At 34.3% G+C, this 18,705-nt stretch overlaps 1 protein-coding gene and 1 long non-coding RNA gene across 2 annotated transcripts in view; both read left to right on the top strand.

Moving 5' to 3' along the window:
- Window positions 1–18,705, top strand: part of LOC143180498 (metabotropic glycine receptor) — a 259,155-nt gene that overhangs the window by 71,903 nt on the left and 168,547 nt on the right. The window lies entirely within an intron of this gene.
- LOC143180884 (uncharacterized) lies at window positions 4,053–5,938 on the top strand. Its single transcript, XR_013002198.1, has 3 exons — window positions 4,053–4,349; window positions 5,224–5,303; window positions 5,514–5,938. It is a non-coding gene; the product is annotated as an uncharacterized LOC143180884 (long non-coding RNA).

Raw genomic sequence — 18,705 nt, 5'->3', positions numbered from 1 at the left:
AAGGCCGTATTGCCCCGCAATCGGTGCCTTCGCCAGCTCATCCTTTTCGGACTTGTAGGATCGGAGCTGACTAGCGGGACAATACGGCCATAAAAAGATTTGGAAAATACGCGCGTGGGCCCGCTCGAGCCACGCTATTCCGGGGTTCGTTCTTCCTCCCCAATCTTCGCGGCCTTCGACATGAAGGCGAGGTCTCCTCCACCTTCATCGCGAGGAGATCGGGGGCGGTTCCTTTGCCCCGTCAGGGTGACAAGGAGGATCGTCCTTCTTTCGGTCGAAGCCCAATTAATATCGATTTTTGTTCATCGTGCAAAATCGGTGACGCCCTTAGAGTCGGGCGTTTTGGGGGTTGTAAGGGGATGAAGAGCGAACTCCGAAAAAATCAACAGAAGATCAAACGTCGTCATTCGGACTAGTTGATTTCTAAGGAGAAGATCAAACGTCGTCATTCGGACTAGTTGATTTCTAAGGAGAAGATCAAACGTCGTCATTCGGACTAGTTGATTTCAAACAGAAGATAACACGTCGGCATTCGGACGAGTTGATTTCTAACGTAACGACAGGGGATCGCAAGTCATCGTTCGGACTTGTCGATTTTTAACCTAACGAGTCATCGAATCGGACTCTTCAACTTTAGTCATATTACACTTTATCGTCGAGGAGTATCCGAAGTAATTTGAAACAGTTACTCAATATTAATTTGGCGAGTGACAACCCGAGATTCGCGAGACGAAATCGCGAACCGTACAATTAGTTTTTACTCACAATTGTTTGCCGTTTATTTTGTTTTATTCGTGTCTGCATATATTTTTTATTTTTCTTTATGCAAAAGCTATGCTACAATGTTGCAATTTTGAAATTTATTCGAGCAGAATACATTGTCTTCTGGAATTGAGTTGGAATATTTCTGCTCATTAGTCACAAGCTATTTGAAAATGATAAATTTAATAATAATCCATGCAGAGGCTATAAAAGCGAATGGGAGAATACTGCGTTACCACAGTTCACATATCATTTTCAGTACCATTTGACTTCTGATAAAGCTAGCTAGCGTTTATGACATATTAAGGTATTTCTTCTTGAAGGACAATGTCGTGTAATGCTGGACTATGAGAATCTCAAATATATTGTTTCAATTTGGTTGATCAATGTCTACATTATTATAGAAACTTATAGAGCGTTACCACTATTGCAAGATCTTCATAAACTCTCACTATCTGGATTTTAGTGAAATATTTCAACCATTTTCAAATGGATAGAAATTAACACGGTTTATGAAATTTAAATAGCTTCGATTATTCATTAAAATTGGATTGTACGACAGGTTACTTACTTTATTCTTAAATCGATGTTAATGGTTCCAACAATAATTTTGATATTATTTATATTAAGGTAATGGCATAAATTAATAGGAGTATTTATTATTATTTAAATTATATGTTTAATATAGTAACATTTATTATTTTTAATTTAGAAAATGATTCAAAACTTTCGTGTAGATAAACTGCAATAGAAAATACAAAATAATTGACGAAATTTATGTAGCTAGTAAAAGTAGTAAAAACATTTGAAACAATATTATTCAGTAGACAACTGTATGTTTAATAACATTTTCAATTGTGTCATCTATGACAGATTTTTTGTAGTCTTTAGTTTATTCGATTTCTCAATTAATCTAAGAATCTTCGGTTACTATTATTTGTATAATATTTTCTGAAATTGTTTCTTCGTACTCTTGAGAGTATGAATTTTACAAGTACTTATTAATTCCATGAAACGACTTCAATCAGTCTTACTCAACGCTAACAACAGTACATTACTCAATACTGTATGTATTGATAGAGAGCTTCTACACAGGTTCCCTGTCTATCCGAGTTTAATGAGAGGACATAACCATCATTCATTAATCACCAATTAGAGACGATCTTCATCCACGATTAGGTACATGAGCCATCCTGGAAACCGGTCTAACTATTTCCTTACGATCGTATTATACATGCATGGCTTGTCATTAACTTGTATATATTTATTAAAGCAAACCTTCTACAGGCTGAAATACAGTTTTTTACTAATATCTAGGAAGCAATTGTCAAAAGAAGGATATAGAGATTTTTTTTCTCATAATTGACATATTTTTGATAATATTGTTAATTATACGTAGCCAAGTATTAGTGTGTTGACTAGCAGGGACGTGATACACCATTTAAGAATAAGTTTAGGGCTAGGTTTAGACAATGTTGTTAGTATTTGTATATGTTGCATTAATATACCAACATACAATGTATTTTTTACGTGGATATTATAGTTTCGTACTGTTAATGTCGTATCAACTCAAAGAGAATGATAAAAGAATTCTACGTTGTTATCTCTAAGTTTTAAAGTTAAAGGAATTCTACGTTGTAATTTTGATTTCAAAAAAGGAGGTAGAAAATAGCCAAAGTCTGGTTAGGTAAATATCGACTCATATTCACAAAATAGCTTTCGAATTTTTGCATTTCATGCATTCGTTCCAAACCCTCCTGTTTATTTCTGATTTTTTTTAACTTTTCCATCGTGTTCATAGTAAATACTTGTACATTTACAATTTCTTGGGTCCTATAAAATGATACTTTGTTAATATTTTAGATATCAGTGTTACCCAGATTCTGCCCATTTTTTATCGATTTCCTTTTATAAAAAATATAAAGATATATCTATTTATAGTGCCTATCTATTCTTGTATAATGGAATTCTATAAATATTGTTAGTCACATTCGTGATGCATAGGGTATTCCCTCTAATAACATAATAACTATCATTTCGCAATTTTCATTCACACGTGATCGCTATCAGTGATCAGTATTAAGCCTGTCTAGCCAATCCGTGTACACTTTTAGTGAAAGGAAGTATATAAAACTACCGAAGATGTCATCACAAGGTTTCGCCTTTTAAACTGAGTTCTCTCTTAGATTCACTACAGTCGGATTTTTACTCACCCAGAGGTCTGTCTGAATCGGGAACGGCCTCCTTTTAATAAAATGAAGATTTTCAAGCCTCTATTGCTTGTAGTATGTTCACTGTCAGTGTTAGTGAGTAGTCTTCCAAAACCTAGTGAACCTTACTCAATGTCAAGGACTCCACCATTTAATATACCAGTACAACCGCCTATGAATGCGATCATCGGTCCTCCTATCAGAAATTGCCCTCCTGGCTATCGACGTGATAGGACAGGGATGTGTCGACAAACTATAAGCATCTAAGGGAATAATGGAGGACGAAGGTGGGTAGGTTGTTTGTGCAAATCCATTGCAGTGTTTCGTTTTGATATTTTTCTTTAATTCTCCACGAATACTTAAATATCTACAAAGTACCATGTAAAGTACAACACGTCCAAGTGTACACATTTCTTCTGATTTCAGACAGTAGTGAATAGACCCTAGTGGAACGGCCAATAATGGAATTAAAACACAGATAGAAGGAATTTAAATTATTTTCGGGATTGAAATTTACGTAGTATTTAGAGAACTTCAAGAAATTTATTAAATAATGCCGATAATAAAGTTCATTATGAATTAATTGATAATAATCATTGATTTTGTGGATTAATATTAACCAACTAAAGTGCTTAAAGAATTTTCTCATCACATTCGCGATAGACAGTTGTACATTTACAATTTCTTGGAGTCTATAATGAAATAAAATGATGCCTTACTAAAATTTTACTAACGAAGTTTCTTAGGTTTTGTCCATTTTTTATTGTCCTTTTTTTAATTAGAAATATGTACATAGAAATATTGTATTAGAAATGTATATATATACATTTGTAATATTTTTGTATAGGGAATTTTATAAATACCGGAAGTCACATTCCTCTTAAAATTGTGTATACCCTCCAACAACATGTCGATACAATTTCCATTTAAACATACTCGCTATCTTAGGCATCAGTACTAAACTGCATCTTTCTTTTAATGAAAGAAGCTTAGCATATCCCCTCCAACAATGTATAGATAGAACTTCCATTTAAACCTATTCGCTATCAGTGATCAATATTAAACCGGTATGGCCAGTCTGTATATGGTTATGATGAAAGGAAGTACAATAAAACTGACGAAGATGTTACCGCGAGGTTTCGCCTTTTAAAGGATGTTCTCTCTCAGATTCAGTACAGTTGGATTTTAACTCGTCTGGCGGTTTGTTTGAACAGAGAGCGACCTTCTTTTAAAAAAATGAAGATTTTCGTGTCTCTATTGCTTGTAATATGTTTGTTGTTAGTGTTAGTAAACAGTTTGCCACTATCTGACAAATCATTCTCAGCGCCAACGACTCGACGACGTACCAAGCTGCCTGAACGGATTTTTATATACCAGGTATGACTATCACTAACATTGTCACTAAATATTGATAAAATTGTTAAGATATTGATAGCGGATAGGGATGATGGGGATATCTGTTCCTTCACATTTAAAGTTATTATTAGAAATGCTAAAGAATATCGATAGATTAAAAGAATATAACGTACATATGCATATGGAAATATAGAATACAATACGTAATCTTTCGGTAGAATGTATTTATTTTTGTTGCAATTTATCACAAGTAATATTCCTGTAAAAAACATTAAGATCTCAGAGAGATTTAAGATCTCAGTGAAAGATTTGTCCAGTTTTAGAGAATATTCTTTCGCTGGGTACAAAAGTCGCTGGTTTATAAAAATATTTCATTGCTTTTGTGAAAAGTTTTGTGTTCCATCATGTTATAGGGCCACATTTTCTGATTCTCATATTTGTTTTTAAGTGACTGTAAAAGTGACATAAAAAATGTTATCTACTGCATTCATTCATTTCGTACGGGATGATTCTGTCGTTCGTTAATACAAAAGGTGTGGGTCCAACGAATATTGCGTTATAATCCCGGAAAATTGTAGTGTAGAAACTTGAGCAACTGGTCGCTGAATGCATATAAAAGATACATGTGAGAGACCATGGTTCCTGCTCATTTAGTACTATAGTGTAGCAGGAATGGTATAGGGAGGTATAGTTGACAGAAATTATGCACTGAAATGTCATCTATCTATTGATGACCGTTGACAACATCTCTAATAATAGCGCTAAATAAAGAGGAATAGATCCTAGTTACTCCTACCAGTTATCGATGTCAGTGATATTATTGATTGTACTTATCAGTGATATTATTGATAGATATATCAATAAGATCAATAAGAATCGATTGTCACATTTACAGGTTATCAATCCACCTCTCAGAAAATGTCGTTCTGGTTTTCGACGTGACTCGACAGGGAGGTGTCGAAAAATTATACCGCGGTAAGGGAAGTTTAGACGAGCAATGTCAATAGGTATACTTTCACAGTTCAGTGTCCTGTGTCATTTGGTATTTTTATTGATTTTTTCACGAACACCTGAATATTTGTTATTATTTACGGGTGAAAAGCATTTTAATAGATGTATTATACTATTAATGATTAACCTACAGAGTAGAACACATTCAAGCGTACATATTTCTTCTGATTTCAGACGATAGTGAACAGGCGCTAGTGGAACTGCTAATAATGGAATTAAAACATACATTGAACTAATTTAAATTTTATACGGGATTAAAATTCATATAGCATTTCGAGAATTTTTTAATACTGTCGATAATACATAAACTTCATTATGAACCAATTAATAATCATTGATCTTGCATACACATTAATTGTGGATTGATACTAAACAAGTGAATAGGAGCAAAAACTTGACATGTTACGTATCTAACTTGTTTAAAGAAGTAATTCTATGTAAAAGATTTTAAAAATGTGTAACATTATTTATTTTATCAACCTATACAGCACAACTGAAGGTTAAACAATAATTAAACAAGTATGTCCATTATTAAAACATTAACTGAGAAGTCCCTTTAAGAAGTAAATTGATGCTACAATTATGTAATGTAATTTGAATTTCTGTAGTACTAAGGGGTGTTTTAATTAGTTTGTTCAAAAAATAAACTTTCATATTGAGCTTTTCGATTCTTATCTCAGGAAAAGTTCATATATTTTAGTTTCTATCGCAATTGTACGATTGTTAATAATTACCTTTAATAGCTTTTAAGTAAAATATAAATATGGACTTTACGAGATAACTTTCGAATTTTTGCATTTTTTGCATTCGTTACGGAATTATGATTACTGGAGATTAACTACTTTTAATTTTGCCCTGTATACTCTCCCCTTATCTTATTCGTTGGGGCCAAAAAGTAATGCCTTATTAATATTTTAGGTACGAAATTATTGAGATTTTGCTATTTTCTATCGTCTTCCTTTTATTATAAATTTTTCTGTAAGATTCTTGTATACAGGAATTCTATAAAAGTCAAAAGTCACATTCCTCCTAAAGCTGTGCATCCCCTTCAACAACATGTCGATACAATTTCCATTTAACCATACTCGCTATCTTAAGGATCAGTACTAAACCAGTTTAGCCAATCCGTGTACGCTTTTGATAAAAGAAAATAGAATAAAACTAACGAAGCTTCGTCTGTTAAAGGGAGTTGTCTCTCCAATTCTCTTCAGTTCAGAATCTTACTTGTTAGATTAGAGGTTTGTTTGAATAGGAAACGACCTTATTCATAAAAAACGAAGATTTTCGAGCCTCTACTGCTTTTGATATGTTCGTTGTCAGTGTCAGTAAACAGTTTGTCAAAATTTGTACTAAAAGAATCCTAATGAATGTCAAGATTTCGACGATTTGCCATGACTATCGCTATCATAGTCAATAAATAGAGATAATATTGAAATGTCATAGATAATTCTATATATAGGCAACTATTAAGATATTGATAATCGATAGGAGTGAATGGAGTATCTATTCTTTAATATTTAAAGTTATTATTAGACATGTTGTTGAGGGTTGTCGATAAAGTAGAAGAATACATATGTATAAAGTATATGGAAATAAAGTACAATATATAATTTTTTCAGTAAAATGTATTAACTTTTGTTATAACTTAGCATAGGTAATATTTTTATGTGCTTTGCCTCCAAGCAGGTTCTTCTTGTAGAAAGGATTTGTTCAATTTTAGACAATATCTATTCACTGGGTATAAAAGTCACTAGTATACAAAAATATTTCATTGCTGTCGTGAGAAGTTTTGGAGATAATGTGACACCTTCTGTGTTCTACTATGTTACAGGATCACATGTTCTGTTTATTATGTTTGCTTTTCTACTGTGGCGTCAACGTCTACAGCGCTATAACCCTGAAAAGTTAGAACGTAGAAACTTGAACATGTGGTTACTAAATGTATATGTATAAAAGGTACAACTAGTACAACTTGTACAACTAGTACATATAAGAATCCATCGTTCCTGCGTTTTTTCGAAATGTCATTAATTTATTGTTAACAACATTTCTAATAATAATTTGAAATAACTAGGATTAGACTTTAGTTACTCCTATCAGTGACCTGTATTAATGGTGCTATCAATATATCAATAAGATCAATAAGGATCGATTGTCACAGCTCTAGATCATCCATTCTTCATGTTGACCTCGTGGTACTCGACTTGACAAGAATGGTGAGTGCTGAAAGATTATAGTAAAATAAAGAAATTATGAGCGCCCAAGGTGAGAAGGTGTATTTTTACAGTTCAGTTCACTGTTTTGTTAGTTATTTTTATTAACTTTTTCGCAAACACCTGAAAATTTATTATTGTTTAATAATAAATATGAAAATGCTTTCATTTCTTCTGCTTTCAGGAACTACTAACTGCGAATTATTAGCAATAAGATTGAGCATAGGCACAAGAAGTTAAAATTTTATGTGGGATTAAATTTCATACTTCAAGAATTTTAGAAAATTTATTAATCACTGTTAATAATAGATGAACTTAACTATGAATCACAATTATTAATAGAATCATATTTATAATTATCAAAATTATCATAATTTTAATAGTCATTAAGCCTGTATATACATGTACTGTGGATTAATAAACGAATAAACTGCATGTAAAACTTGACATGTTACATTCGTACATCTAATTTATCTAGAGAATTAGTTGTATATAGGTAATGAAAAAATTAAATAACAATCCTTGTTTTATAACTTCACAAAACAGTTTTTCACATCGCAATGTCTTGTTGCGATATCTCTATATCCTTTTGATATTTACCATCAGTGGTGGAATTGTCGGAGATTATACAATGTGTTTGAAACTAGGTGTCAGAAATTTTAAAGAGTGATTTTCCATGCTAAAATATGGCTGGTTTCCCATCAAACAAGCAGGATTCAAGAGAAAGTTTAATACATATCCTGATAGCATAATATAACTAACCAAATTTAAATGAAAACTAAAATATACATGTTACTAAGGTAGTGGAACATTTAATTCTAAAATATTGTAATAAAGAATTCCACATATGCCTTCCTAGTCTATTCCCCAATGTCGATACGAACTACTCATTATGGAAAGTCATCAGCAGATTGAAACAATCAATCGTTCCACTACCATCTATCGTAAAACCAGACAGCACTTGGGCTTGGAGCACACTCAAAAAAGCTAACACTTTCACCGAATACTTACATGGCATTTTTCAACTCAACGCTGTAAACAATGTAATAACAACATTAAATGCAACACCCAATAAGTCGTGCATTCAAATACCAGATATCTCGAAAACCATCATAAAAGAAATTAAAAAAGTTATCACGGACATCAACGCTAACAAAACATCTGATTACAATTTAACAGACGGTAAAATTATTAAAAAACTTCCGCTGAAAGCCATTAAAATGCTCGCTATAATTTACAGTGCAACACTGAAAATTAAATATTAGGGGACTCGGTAGAGTCTCGCGCCAAGTACTTAGGTACTTAAGTAAAAGTGCGCGTGAGACGAAGTCTTTTTTAGTACGAACAATCGACAAAGTTTGGGCACGTAAAAAACTACGTAAAAAAACATTTTCCAGCAAAAAAGTGAAACCAACCGTGATGGGGCATATAGAGATTTTCCTATTAGTTGGAAAGTAGCACAGGCTATTATGCTGCTTAAACCTGGCAAGGACTCATACTTACTATCGTCTTATAGATCCATCTCGATGCTAATCATATTATCAAAATTTCTTGAAAAGATTATATTAGACAGAATGAAAAAGTAAGTACTGAACGAAAACTAGTTCCATTGTACTAATTTGGGTTCAGAAATAAGCACGTAACCATCGAGCAAACAAGCAGGTTAATAAATAAAATTACCTCGGGTTTCAAGCAAAAATAGTGTTGCATTGCCTTTTCCTACACATAGAGAAAGCATTTGGCAAAGTTTGGCGTCAGGGACTCCTACAAAAACTAGAACAAACATTCCCCAATCCATTCCATTAGTTTATTAAATTTTATTTGGTAGATCGCACATTTCTTTGTTAAATGTCAGGATGAAACCTCAAACATCTACAGCCGGTGGTCTGCAGAGCAGCGTGCTGACCCTTTTTTTATACACGATACATGCAACCGATATTTCTACTATAGAAAATACGGACGCATACTGTTTTGCAGACGACGCGACTATTGTAGCCATTCACCAAAACCTAAAGCGAGCGTCAGACCTATCACAACAGCATCTTGCTAGGGTTGAAAAGTGGCTAAATCAATGGAGGATCAAACTAAGCATTGATAAATGTAAACAGGTTACATTTACACTAAGAAAAGGCATTGTTTCTCCAGTTTCACTAAATAATACTAACATATCGCACGTTAAAACTGTCAAATAATAAGGACTATCTCTGGAATCCAAACTAACGTGGCAGCAACATATACGTTCAAAGATCGGTCAAATTCGTATCAGAAGGCAAAGTATGTACTGACTTGCCAGCATATGTTCTAATTAAGCCTAGATACTGAGCTTCTAATTTACAGACATATGGCAGTCAAATGTAGACCATGGAAGCCAAAAGCCACAGGTTAAAAATGGAAACAATACAATCAATAATTCTTAAAACAATAACAAACGCTTCATGGTATGTTAGAAATGATGAAATTCGTAAAGTCCTTAAAACTAGAACTAAAAATACAGAAAACATTGCACGACAATGCAATAAATGCAAATTGAAATTTGTCCAGAGACGAGTTGCAATGCGTGCACATGGTGAGATGCGTCATAGGTTTTTCCGGGTTTCCCTTTCAAAATTCTGCGTTGTCGTATTCTTAAGTCTTCATTTTAAGGAATTTCCGGTGTTCAGTATTGTCATCGTCGTTCCGCCGAATTTCGGTATTGTCCAGCGGCTCGACCAGCGCGTTTATTACTTCGGGGAGAATAGGCCTGCTGTTTTACAACTTGTTGTAAACTCTTTTGAGAAAGTCTTGTCCGGAACGGGCGGAAGTATTGACCATTTGCCGATTCTCGCGCTTAAACCGTGCCGGTAAAACGGAACCGGAAGGAACACAACTGACCAATAGAAAAAAGGAAAGGCAGCTTAAGCCAATACAGAAATAGAGATTTCCCGCACCTATTTTCAACCAATGGTGGTTGTGATAACCATCCCCATCAGACTCAACGGAGCTTTCTTGGAAAGACGGAACGCGAAGACCAGCAGATATCGTTTTGAACATCAACCAAGAAAAAGACTTCCGTGAATTCGCATAGCGCTCGACGAACCCTTCGTCTCAATTCACGAAATTATTCCTTTTATTTTAAACGCAAACTGGAAACTTTGTTAACTTTAAATATAAGTGTTGAATTGTTAATGTCATTTGAATCTTAAAATATATATTTGTTAGTCATAAAAGTCATAATTATAATCTTTATTTCGGGAAATCGAAGTAGAGTCCCGCGGAGTGTTTATTAGTGCAACCGAAACGTCCGTGTCAAAACAAAATTGGATTATCACCCCAATGAATTAGCTGCCCAGAAGATTGCAAATACTTCTTGGTATCATGACATGACTTCTCTGATGATTTTTGTTTAGAAAATAACTACGTGATATATCCACCGAATACCGACTATATAATTTACTGGTCGTCCTCTTTGGACAAATTGTAAAGTTTAATGAAGTTTAAAAAAGAAAACATACTAAAATAAGACGAAGATGAAGATAAACAAAATTGTGTTTAGGGCTTCGTTTCAGAGTTATTATTTGTTGCAGAAACGTTTAAAATTCACATAAAATGTGTCTAATTTAGGACTTATTCTATTGTCGCTGTGCACTGGACAGACACAGCGAAGTCACTAGGAATAAGTCTCGACTGAGACACATTTCACGGGTATTTTAAGCATTTTCTCAATGTTTCATAACTCGAAAACGAAGCTTGAAACGCAGTTTTGGTTAGCTTTACTTTCGTTTTATTTTAGCATGTAATTCTGCTGATTTTTATTTGATTAAATGAAGATTAACATTTAAACAAGTGATTATTCTGTTATCCGAAAGTCTCCTTATCCGATCGCTTTTGTCTTCATGTTAGTTCTACTGTATCTCAATTCAGGCATTTCTAATCAATTTCTGAATCCTCAGTTCTTCATGAACGAGAACGGTTGACAGTCTACGATCATCATTTTTTAGAACGAAGTTTATAATATAAAGTTGGTATGATTTTTATGGAATTCTCAGCAAACAGTGTTTTTTGCTATCAACAATTTAAAATTAGGATTACGCGGTAAAAACTGGCGTTTGCTGCGTACTTGCACTTCTTGTGCCTCAACTGAATAGTTGTTGACAGAAATCTCGGAGTTTCGAATATTATCGCAGTAATTAAAGGATCAGCCAAGCGCGCGAACCTCTTGAGACTATTCCCTTTCCAACCCTATTCGTAATGGCTATGGCTCCCATTTTGCGGATGGTAGGCGTTGTCTACTAAATGTGGAAATATTGTTCATAAGGGATGTCTAACAATTACCTTCCAAACGTGTCACTGCCTTCTCAGTCGCTGAAGTAGTGAATCTAATTCCGCATGGTTAGCGAAAAGTTTAACATTACTAGTCATTAATGTATAGTAAATAAAAATCTCTTATCCACACACACGCATACACTCACACACACAGCCATTCCAATTGTCATCCTCACAGTATTCAAACTCCTACTCCTTGTTGTGCGCCTTCAAATATTCTAAAACAGAGGCAAAACACGCATGAGACTAAAACGTGGGGGCAAATGATAGATCGACAAACATACTTTTTTGTGGCATACGTTTTGTTTTTATATCTTTAAAAGGTAATTGTCAGCTAGGCTAAATGTAAAAAATGTTATCATTGTCCTCACTTTGTCCTACATACTATTTTATGTTCCGTAAAACGTTGGCCTATTTCTTGCCTATTTCGCTTAAATATCTTTTAAAGTCCTACTAGGTCCAGAGATACTTCAACTGCTTAAATGAGCGCGCACGATCATGAATTATAAAGCGTCACATCGTACACAATATAAAATAGTGCATAACTGAAAAAACTAAGCGTTTCCGAACATACATGTACGTGAACTTTTTTCATTGGCTCTGTGTTTAGAATCTATTCTCCAAATATGTCTCATATATTTATAAACACCTTCTCTAACTCTTTAACCTTTAACCGGTGAATTCCTAAAATTAAGGATAGTATTTTGTTCAATTCATATCAAAATATGAAAAAATGTCAATGATTGTATGTGCCCTAAAGTAAAGTTCAGCCAAAAGCGAAATATTTTCTCATTATATCATTTATTGGAGTTAATGTATAGACAACTCAAACGATTCTGGTCACATTGACACTCTCTGTCTTTCTTTCTCCTATTCAATAGCACCCGTGTTGTTGCGCCTAGAATCGTCTGAGCTGGTGTATGACCGGTAGCAACGAATGGCTAAATGTCAAATGTTAATGTACCGCACCAACCCACGTTGCGTCGTGAACTTGTTAAATACTTAACGACTAAATGTGCAGACGAAGTAAGAAATAGCAAAATTCCACATATTAATCATCAATAAGATACGATCTTCATTCACGATCAGGTTTACGAGCTATCGTGGAAACCGGTTTAACTTATCCTTGATGATCGTATTATACAAGAAGGTGTTCATCGTAACGGTCGCCACGATTTTTCAGACACTTGCGTTAATCCGACGGAAAGAAATGTTTTGAATAATAGTTACTCAGAACTTTGATGGCAACAAACTGCAATAGTAAAAATTTCAAAAAATCTTTTTATTCAATAAAAAATTGAGGTTACGTCGATTTTTCTTAAATTGAGTGTTTTTTAGCACAATTTCACGGTAAACTTCACGTTATTTTAAATTGTAACGCGAGTTACCACCACCGTGAAGTTGCGTAAATTCCTTCTTCCCGGTTAGGGTTAGAAGGATATTAAATTGTTCCAACACGATTATTAGTTGCAAATGTATATACAGTAATGTTGCGGACGAGAGCCGCTCTCGGGTCTGGTCGCGACTCTCGTCCGCGACTGGTAGTCGATTCGGCTTCCTTTGCTCTCGGTCGCCGAGATAATTGGTACACGACCGGAGAAGCAAAAAAAAGGGTCTTGCTCGAGCTCGATGCTCGAAATCAATGACGTCAGAAAAGACAAGGATAGCATTAGGGACTTAATAGGAAAAATTGAAGTTCCTTATTTGCAAACAGATTTTCACGCAAGTAACACCAATCGATTCCTTGTGCTCTCCCGATAAAAATGATATCAAATACGACATGATTCCTATTATTTATAATAAAGATATTTAAATAATAAACGTTGGAACCCTGCGACGGTTACGGAGAATCGTCAAAGTTACTTTTCTATCAGTTCTTTACGAGCTAAAAATGACATAAACAGAATTTATGTATATTATATTTAATCGATGTCGGAAAGAAGATATTAAAAATAAAAAAATAAAAATTTCTAAACATTTAAAACGGAACTTATATACATACTTTTTGTATTACGCTTTCATTTTCTTAATAATTTCAGTGATTAAATAATTAAACACAAAAATATGAGGGAATACATAATAGGGAGTTAGCCCTACGACGAGAGCCGCGTTCGTCGAATCGACTACCACTCGCGAGCGAGAGTCGCGCTCGGGTCTAGTCGTGCCTTAGAATCGACTACCATTCACGGACGAGAGCAGCGCTCGGGACTGGTCGTGCTTAAAATCGACTACCACTCGCGGACGAGAGTCGCGCCCGGGTCTGTTTACGAGCATGACCTTTCGTTCTACAAACCAAGTTTTATGTATCTTTGTTAAAAATAATCGGAATCATGTCGTGTTTGACATCATTTTAATCGGGAGAGCACAAGGAATCGATTGGTGTTACTTGCGTGAAAATCCGTTTGCGAATAAGAAACTTCAATTTTTCCTATTTAAATCCCTAATGCTATCGTTGTTTTTTATGACGTCCTTGTTCTCGGGCGTCGAGCTCGAACGCGATGGTTCCAAGAATTGGTTTCTCGGCGGCACGTATCAAACGAGGTAGTGGGGATAAACCACGGCTTTCGTCCGTGTAGACGAAACGGCTCTCGTCCGCAACATTACTGTAATTTCAATTCACTGGTTGTACAATTGGATTTGTAGTTTTGTTTGTAATGCTCCAAAGGCTTATTATACAGAATTTACTGAAAATGAAGCTGAGGACGTCTCGCGACTTCAACGATGTCGATTCAGCAAAGATAACCGAATAATAATTGAACGAATACTCTGAAGTATCCTTTTTGAATAACTTCGCCTTTCTCCTTCCATATCAAACCGTCAGCAAGAGCCGCAGAGCATATTCCAGCGAGGTAGGCCTTGACCTAAGTGACCAATTAGTAAACGTTTGGGGTTTATCTAATGGAAATATACTGAATTGTTCAGCAAATCAGCTCGCTGGACATTTCCCATGTAGGCTAGCCGAAAACCCAGCAGCTGTGGTGCACGCATGAGTCGTCAACGTTGACGACTTCAATTCTCATGTTTGAGCGTGCTTTTTGAGTATTTTATCAGAGCGAGCCGGAAATACCCCAGGCACGAGCTATGTTTGGCTCAGAAAACCCTACGATGGGTCATATCTTTGAGATATGTGGTCATGGTGACCGGTGGTACCTAGGGTATGGTTACGTTAGATGGCTTGGAACCCCTGATGGGGTTCGACTCTGATCTTTTTGATTCGTGCACCACATGAGGTTAGCTTACGACATGGAGGAGAAAGTCATGTTAATATTCAGAGCCAATGTCGCCGAGAAGGTTTGAATGTTTATTCAAATCGGCTATAGATATGATTACTGTTTCTTCGTAATTTCGTGTCAGGTTGGTCGATATCGCGAAACATTGAGGCTATTTCGATTTTTTTTATTACCATGTATTTTTAACTTCGTAGTTGATGTAAAACCACATTTAATAACCTAATTCCAAAAAAAGTGTACAAATCCCATAATATACCAACAATTGTTCAACAGTGTAAAAGATAAATATTCCAAACATACAAGAATTTTTACAGACGGATCATGTGCTAATGAAGAAAAAGAATGCGCTATAACTATATCAGATACTAAAAGACTATACAGACTACACGACTGCTTTCCTATCTTCTTTTGTGAAGCTTTTCCCATAAAACAAGCCCTGGGAGCAATCAAATCGTCTCATAATTCCAAATTTATTCTATGTACGGATTCAATGAGTGTTGTAGAAAATCTCAACAACCTTAAACCATATTCAACACAAGATCCAATAATTGAATCCATAATAAATCTAAATTATGAAATTTCCTCTATGAATAAAGAAATTATTTATGTATGGATCCCATCACATGTTGGAATAAGCGACAACGACCATGTAGATGAAGCTGTTAAAGAAGCTACGAAATGTCGCTACTATAATCTGCCATGCACCCACAACGACATAAAGAGATACCTATATAAAAGGAACAAGGAATACTGGAACAACAAATGGATCCAATCGAGACCAAAAGAAATCACCGAAATTAGGAAGCATATATTTGAAAACCCTCAACCCCACCTCAAAAATAGTAGAAGTCAAGTAATCCTCACTCGTCTACGTATAGGCCACTGCAGATTGACCCATGAATACCTGACGACAAAAAACCAACCCGAGATATGTTCGCATTGTAATATTCCCATCACGGTGAAACACCTTTTGGTCGACTGCCCTTCGTTCCAGTTAAACCGAGTCAAATTTAATATTTCTGATAACCTACAACTAGCATGGTGCGACGAACAAAAAGCAAACGACACAATTAGTTTCATAACTGATATAAATTTAAGAAACAAAATATGATCGGTATAAACTACAAAAATTCACATTCAGAATTAATTTTAAAATTAAGTTATGTTAAACAAACAATGTACACCTCCCAATTTATGTAATTAAAATAAGATACAGATAAAATTAAGTAGAAACGAGCTAATAATATAAAATTATATAAATCATAGTGGTCGCTAATAACTTATGATGTTGATACGACCTAAAATAAATTAATCACAAAAAAAATTCAATGACCTATCATACAATGATCTATACATGACGTTTAGTTTAGAAATTTACAATCATTAAGAAAATAAGTTTCCTACGTGTAGGATAAATCAGGCAAACGTGCCCCACAATTCATTGAAATAAAATAAAATTTGTACTATGATAAAATTAATATAATCGAAGTAATCGATTCTTTGTATAGTGTAATTTAAAAAGAAACAGGACAAAAATTTTATGAAACATATAGTTCAAAATAGGAAAAACAACCTTTTAAAAATACGATAGGCGAATATGTCCGTTAAATGTGCCCCAAAAATATAGTTCATTATTTTGACCTTTTGCTTCTTCCTAACCCTTTCTGTTGTTTACCACACTTCTTACTCATGATGTTATATATGGTGCAGATTTTGTTTAACCATCCGAAGCACCGAATGCTCCAAATTCAGTCGTATGCAAATACAGCTTCGCTATACGTATAGCTCTAAACATTACAGTCACATACCTTCATTATCACTTTTATTGGAAGATAAAGAATTCCCGATGTATTCACCATTCCTTTTTTTGAGAAGGAAATAAATCTGTACACCTTTTTGTCCACGACGTGCTTCCTGTTAATTTTTTGACCTTCAGAATTGGTGGAAGACTATAAAATGTGAACTGAATATAATTTGAAACAACACATTATTTCTTACAAGTGATATGTGAAAAAAATGAGTACATACAAAATGATCGCTACTTACCGTTTTATTAATTTTTTGTTACAAAATGCATTAAAAATAAAGTATATTCACAATCAGTCGCTTGATGGTTACTATGCACGACGCTACTGATTACCCGTATGACGTAGCACTGCTACGTCTTGTGTCTGATTTTATACTATTAAGTGGGATACGTTTCCGACCGAGGTATGTTTGCCTCATTTAATCTAATTATAAGTAAAACGTAAACATAACCTATTGTCACTGATACTTTCTAACTGAATGTAAGCAGTGAACACATTTATACTTGATTCAATATTTTATTTATTATTATATTATAATGTGTACTATACACGGTGTTTCTTTTATTTTGCACATTCTAATGTTTTCGTTATTTCTACTGATTTGAAAAAATGTGTCAGAAGAAACTGGTTAAGTTCAAAGCTAAGAATATTATGATCCATGTTTTTTTCTCTCAATTTTTTACCACGGGTGCGATAGGAAAGATATAAAAAATCAGACAAAGTTGAAGCTACACAGTATGAAAAATTGGAAATAGTTGACTTTTGATGATTATGAAATGCACCCTTGAAACGGATGCATGAAATGCAAAAATTTAAACAATATTTTGTAGACAGAAATCGATATTTATATGACACGTGAGAAAAGTAATGAAAATATTAATATAATAGCAATAGCGACTGATAAATTAAGATTATAGATAACGATGCAAACTTTTATTCATCGAACTAATGATTATTAAATTCTTTCAAATATTCCAACTGTACCAAGAATGTTATAATATACATAGTATACGCATGTTATGAAACATTGTATGCGTCTCAGACGCATATGTATAAGAAATTTCAGTTTAACAAAAGGTCAGAAAAAGCTAGCCCTGTAGTTTTAAGACCCCAGTTAAAGTTATTAGAAATTAGCACATGTAAACAGTAACTGTCAATGAAACTCATATTTGTCTATTTGCTATTTGTCTATAACGAGTTATTAATATTGCTAGCAGACCTTTGAATGCTTATAACATTTCAATAAAGCAATTTCGAACATAAGTTTATATGAACTTTTTTTATCTATGTTTTTGGTCTCATTAACACCTAGTATAAGTTTGGCCCCCATCTTTTTCGACGCCCTATCTGTAATATTCTTGTGTACAAGCACTCTGTAAAAATTAAAAACCACATTTCTCCTAATGCAATGTTCCTACTCCAACAACATGCAGATAAAATTTTCATTTAAACATATTCGCTAGCACTGATCAGTATTAAACTGGTCTAGCCAATCTATGTACGCTCTTAGTAAAAGGAAGTATAAAGCTAACGAGGATATCATCTCGAAGATTCATCTTTTAAATGGAGTTCTCTTTCCGCTTTACTACAGCTCCATTCTTACTTATTTGGCTTAGCAGTTTGCTTGAACAGGGAACGGTTTTATTCTAAGAAAATGAAGATTTTTGAACCTCTATTGCTTCTAATGCGTTTGCTATTAGCGTTAGTGCACGGCTTGCGAACACCTGATAAATCTTATGTATACGTATACATATATGTACACACCTACTCAATACCCGAGATTCCACTATGTACTTGACATATCATCAACGCA

Source organism: Calliopsis andreniformis, chromosome 6 (assembly GCF_051401765.1).
Source record: "Calliopsis andreniformis isolate RMS-2024a chromosome 6, iyCalAndr_principal, whole genome shotgun sequence".
Taxonomy (NCBI): Eukaryota; Metazoa; Arthropoda; class Insecta; order Hymenoptera; family Andrenidae; genus Calliopsis; species Calliopsis andreniformis.
This window is presented reverse-complemented; position numbering and strand designations above follow the sequence as displayed.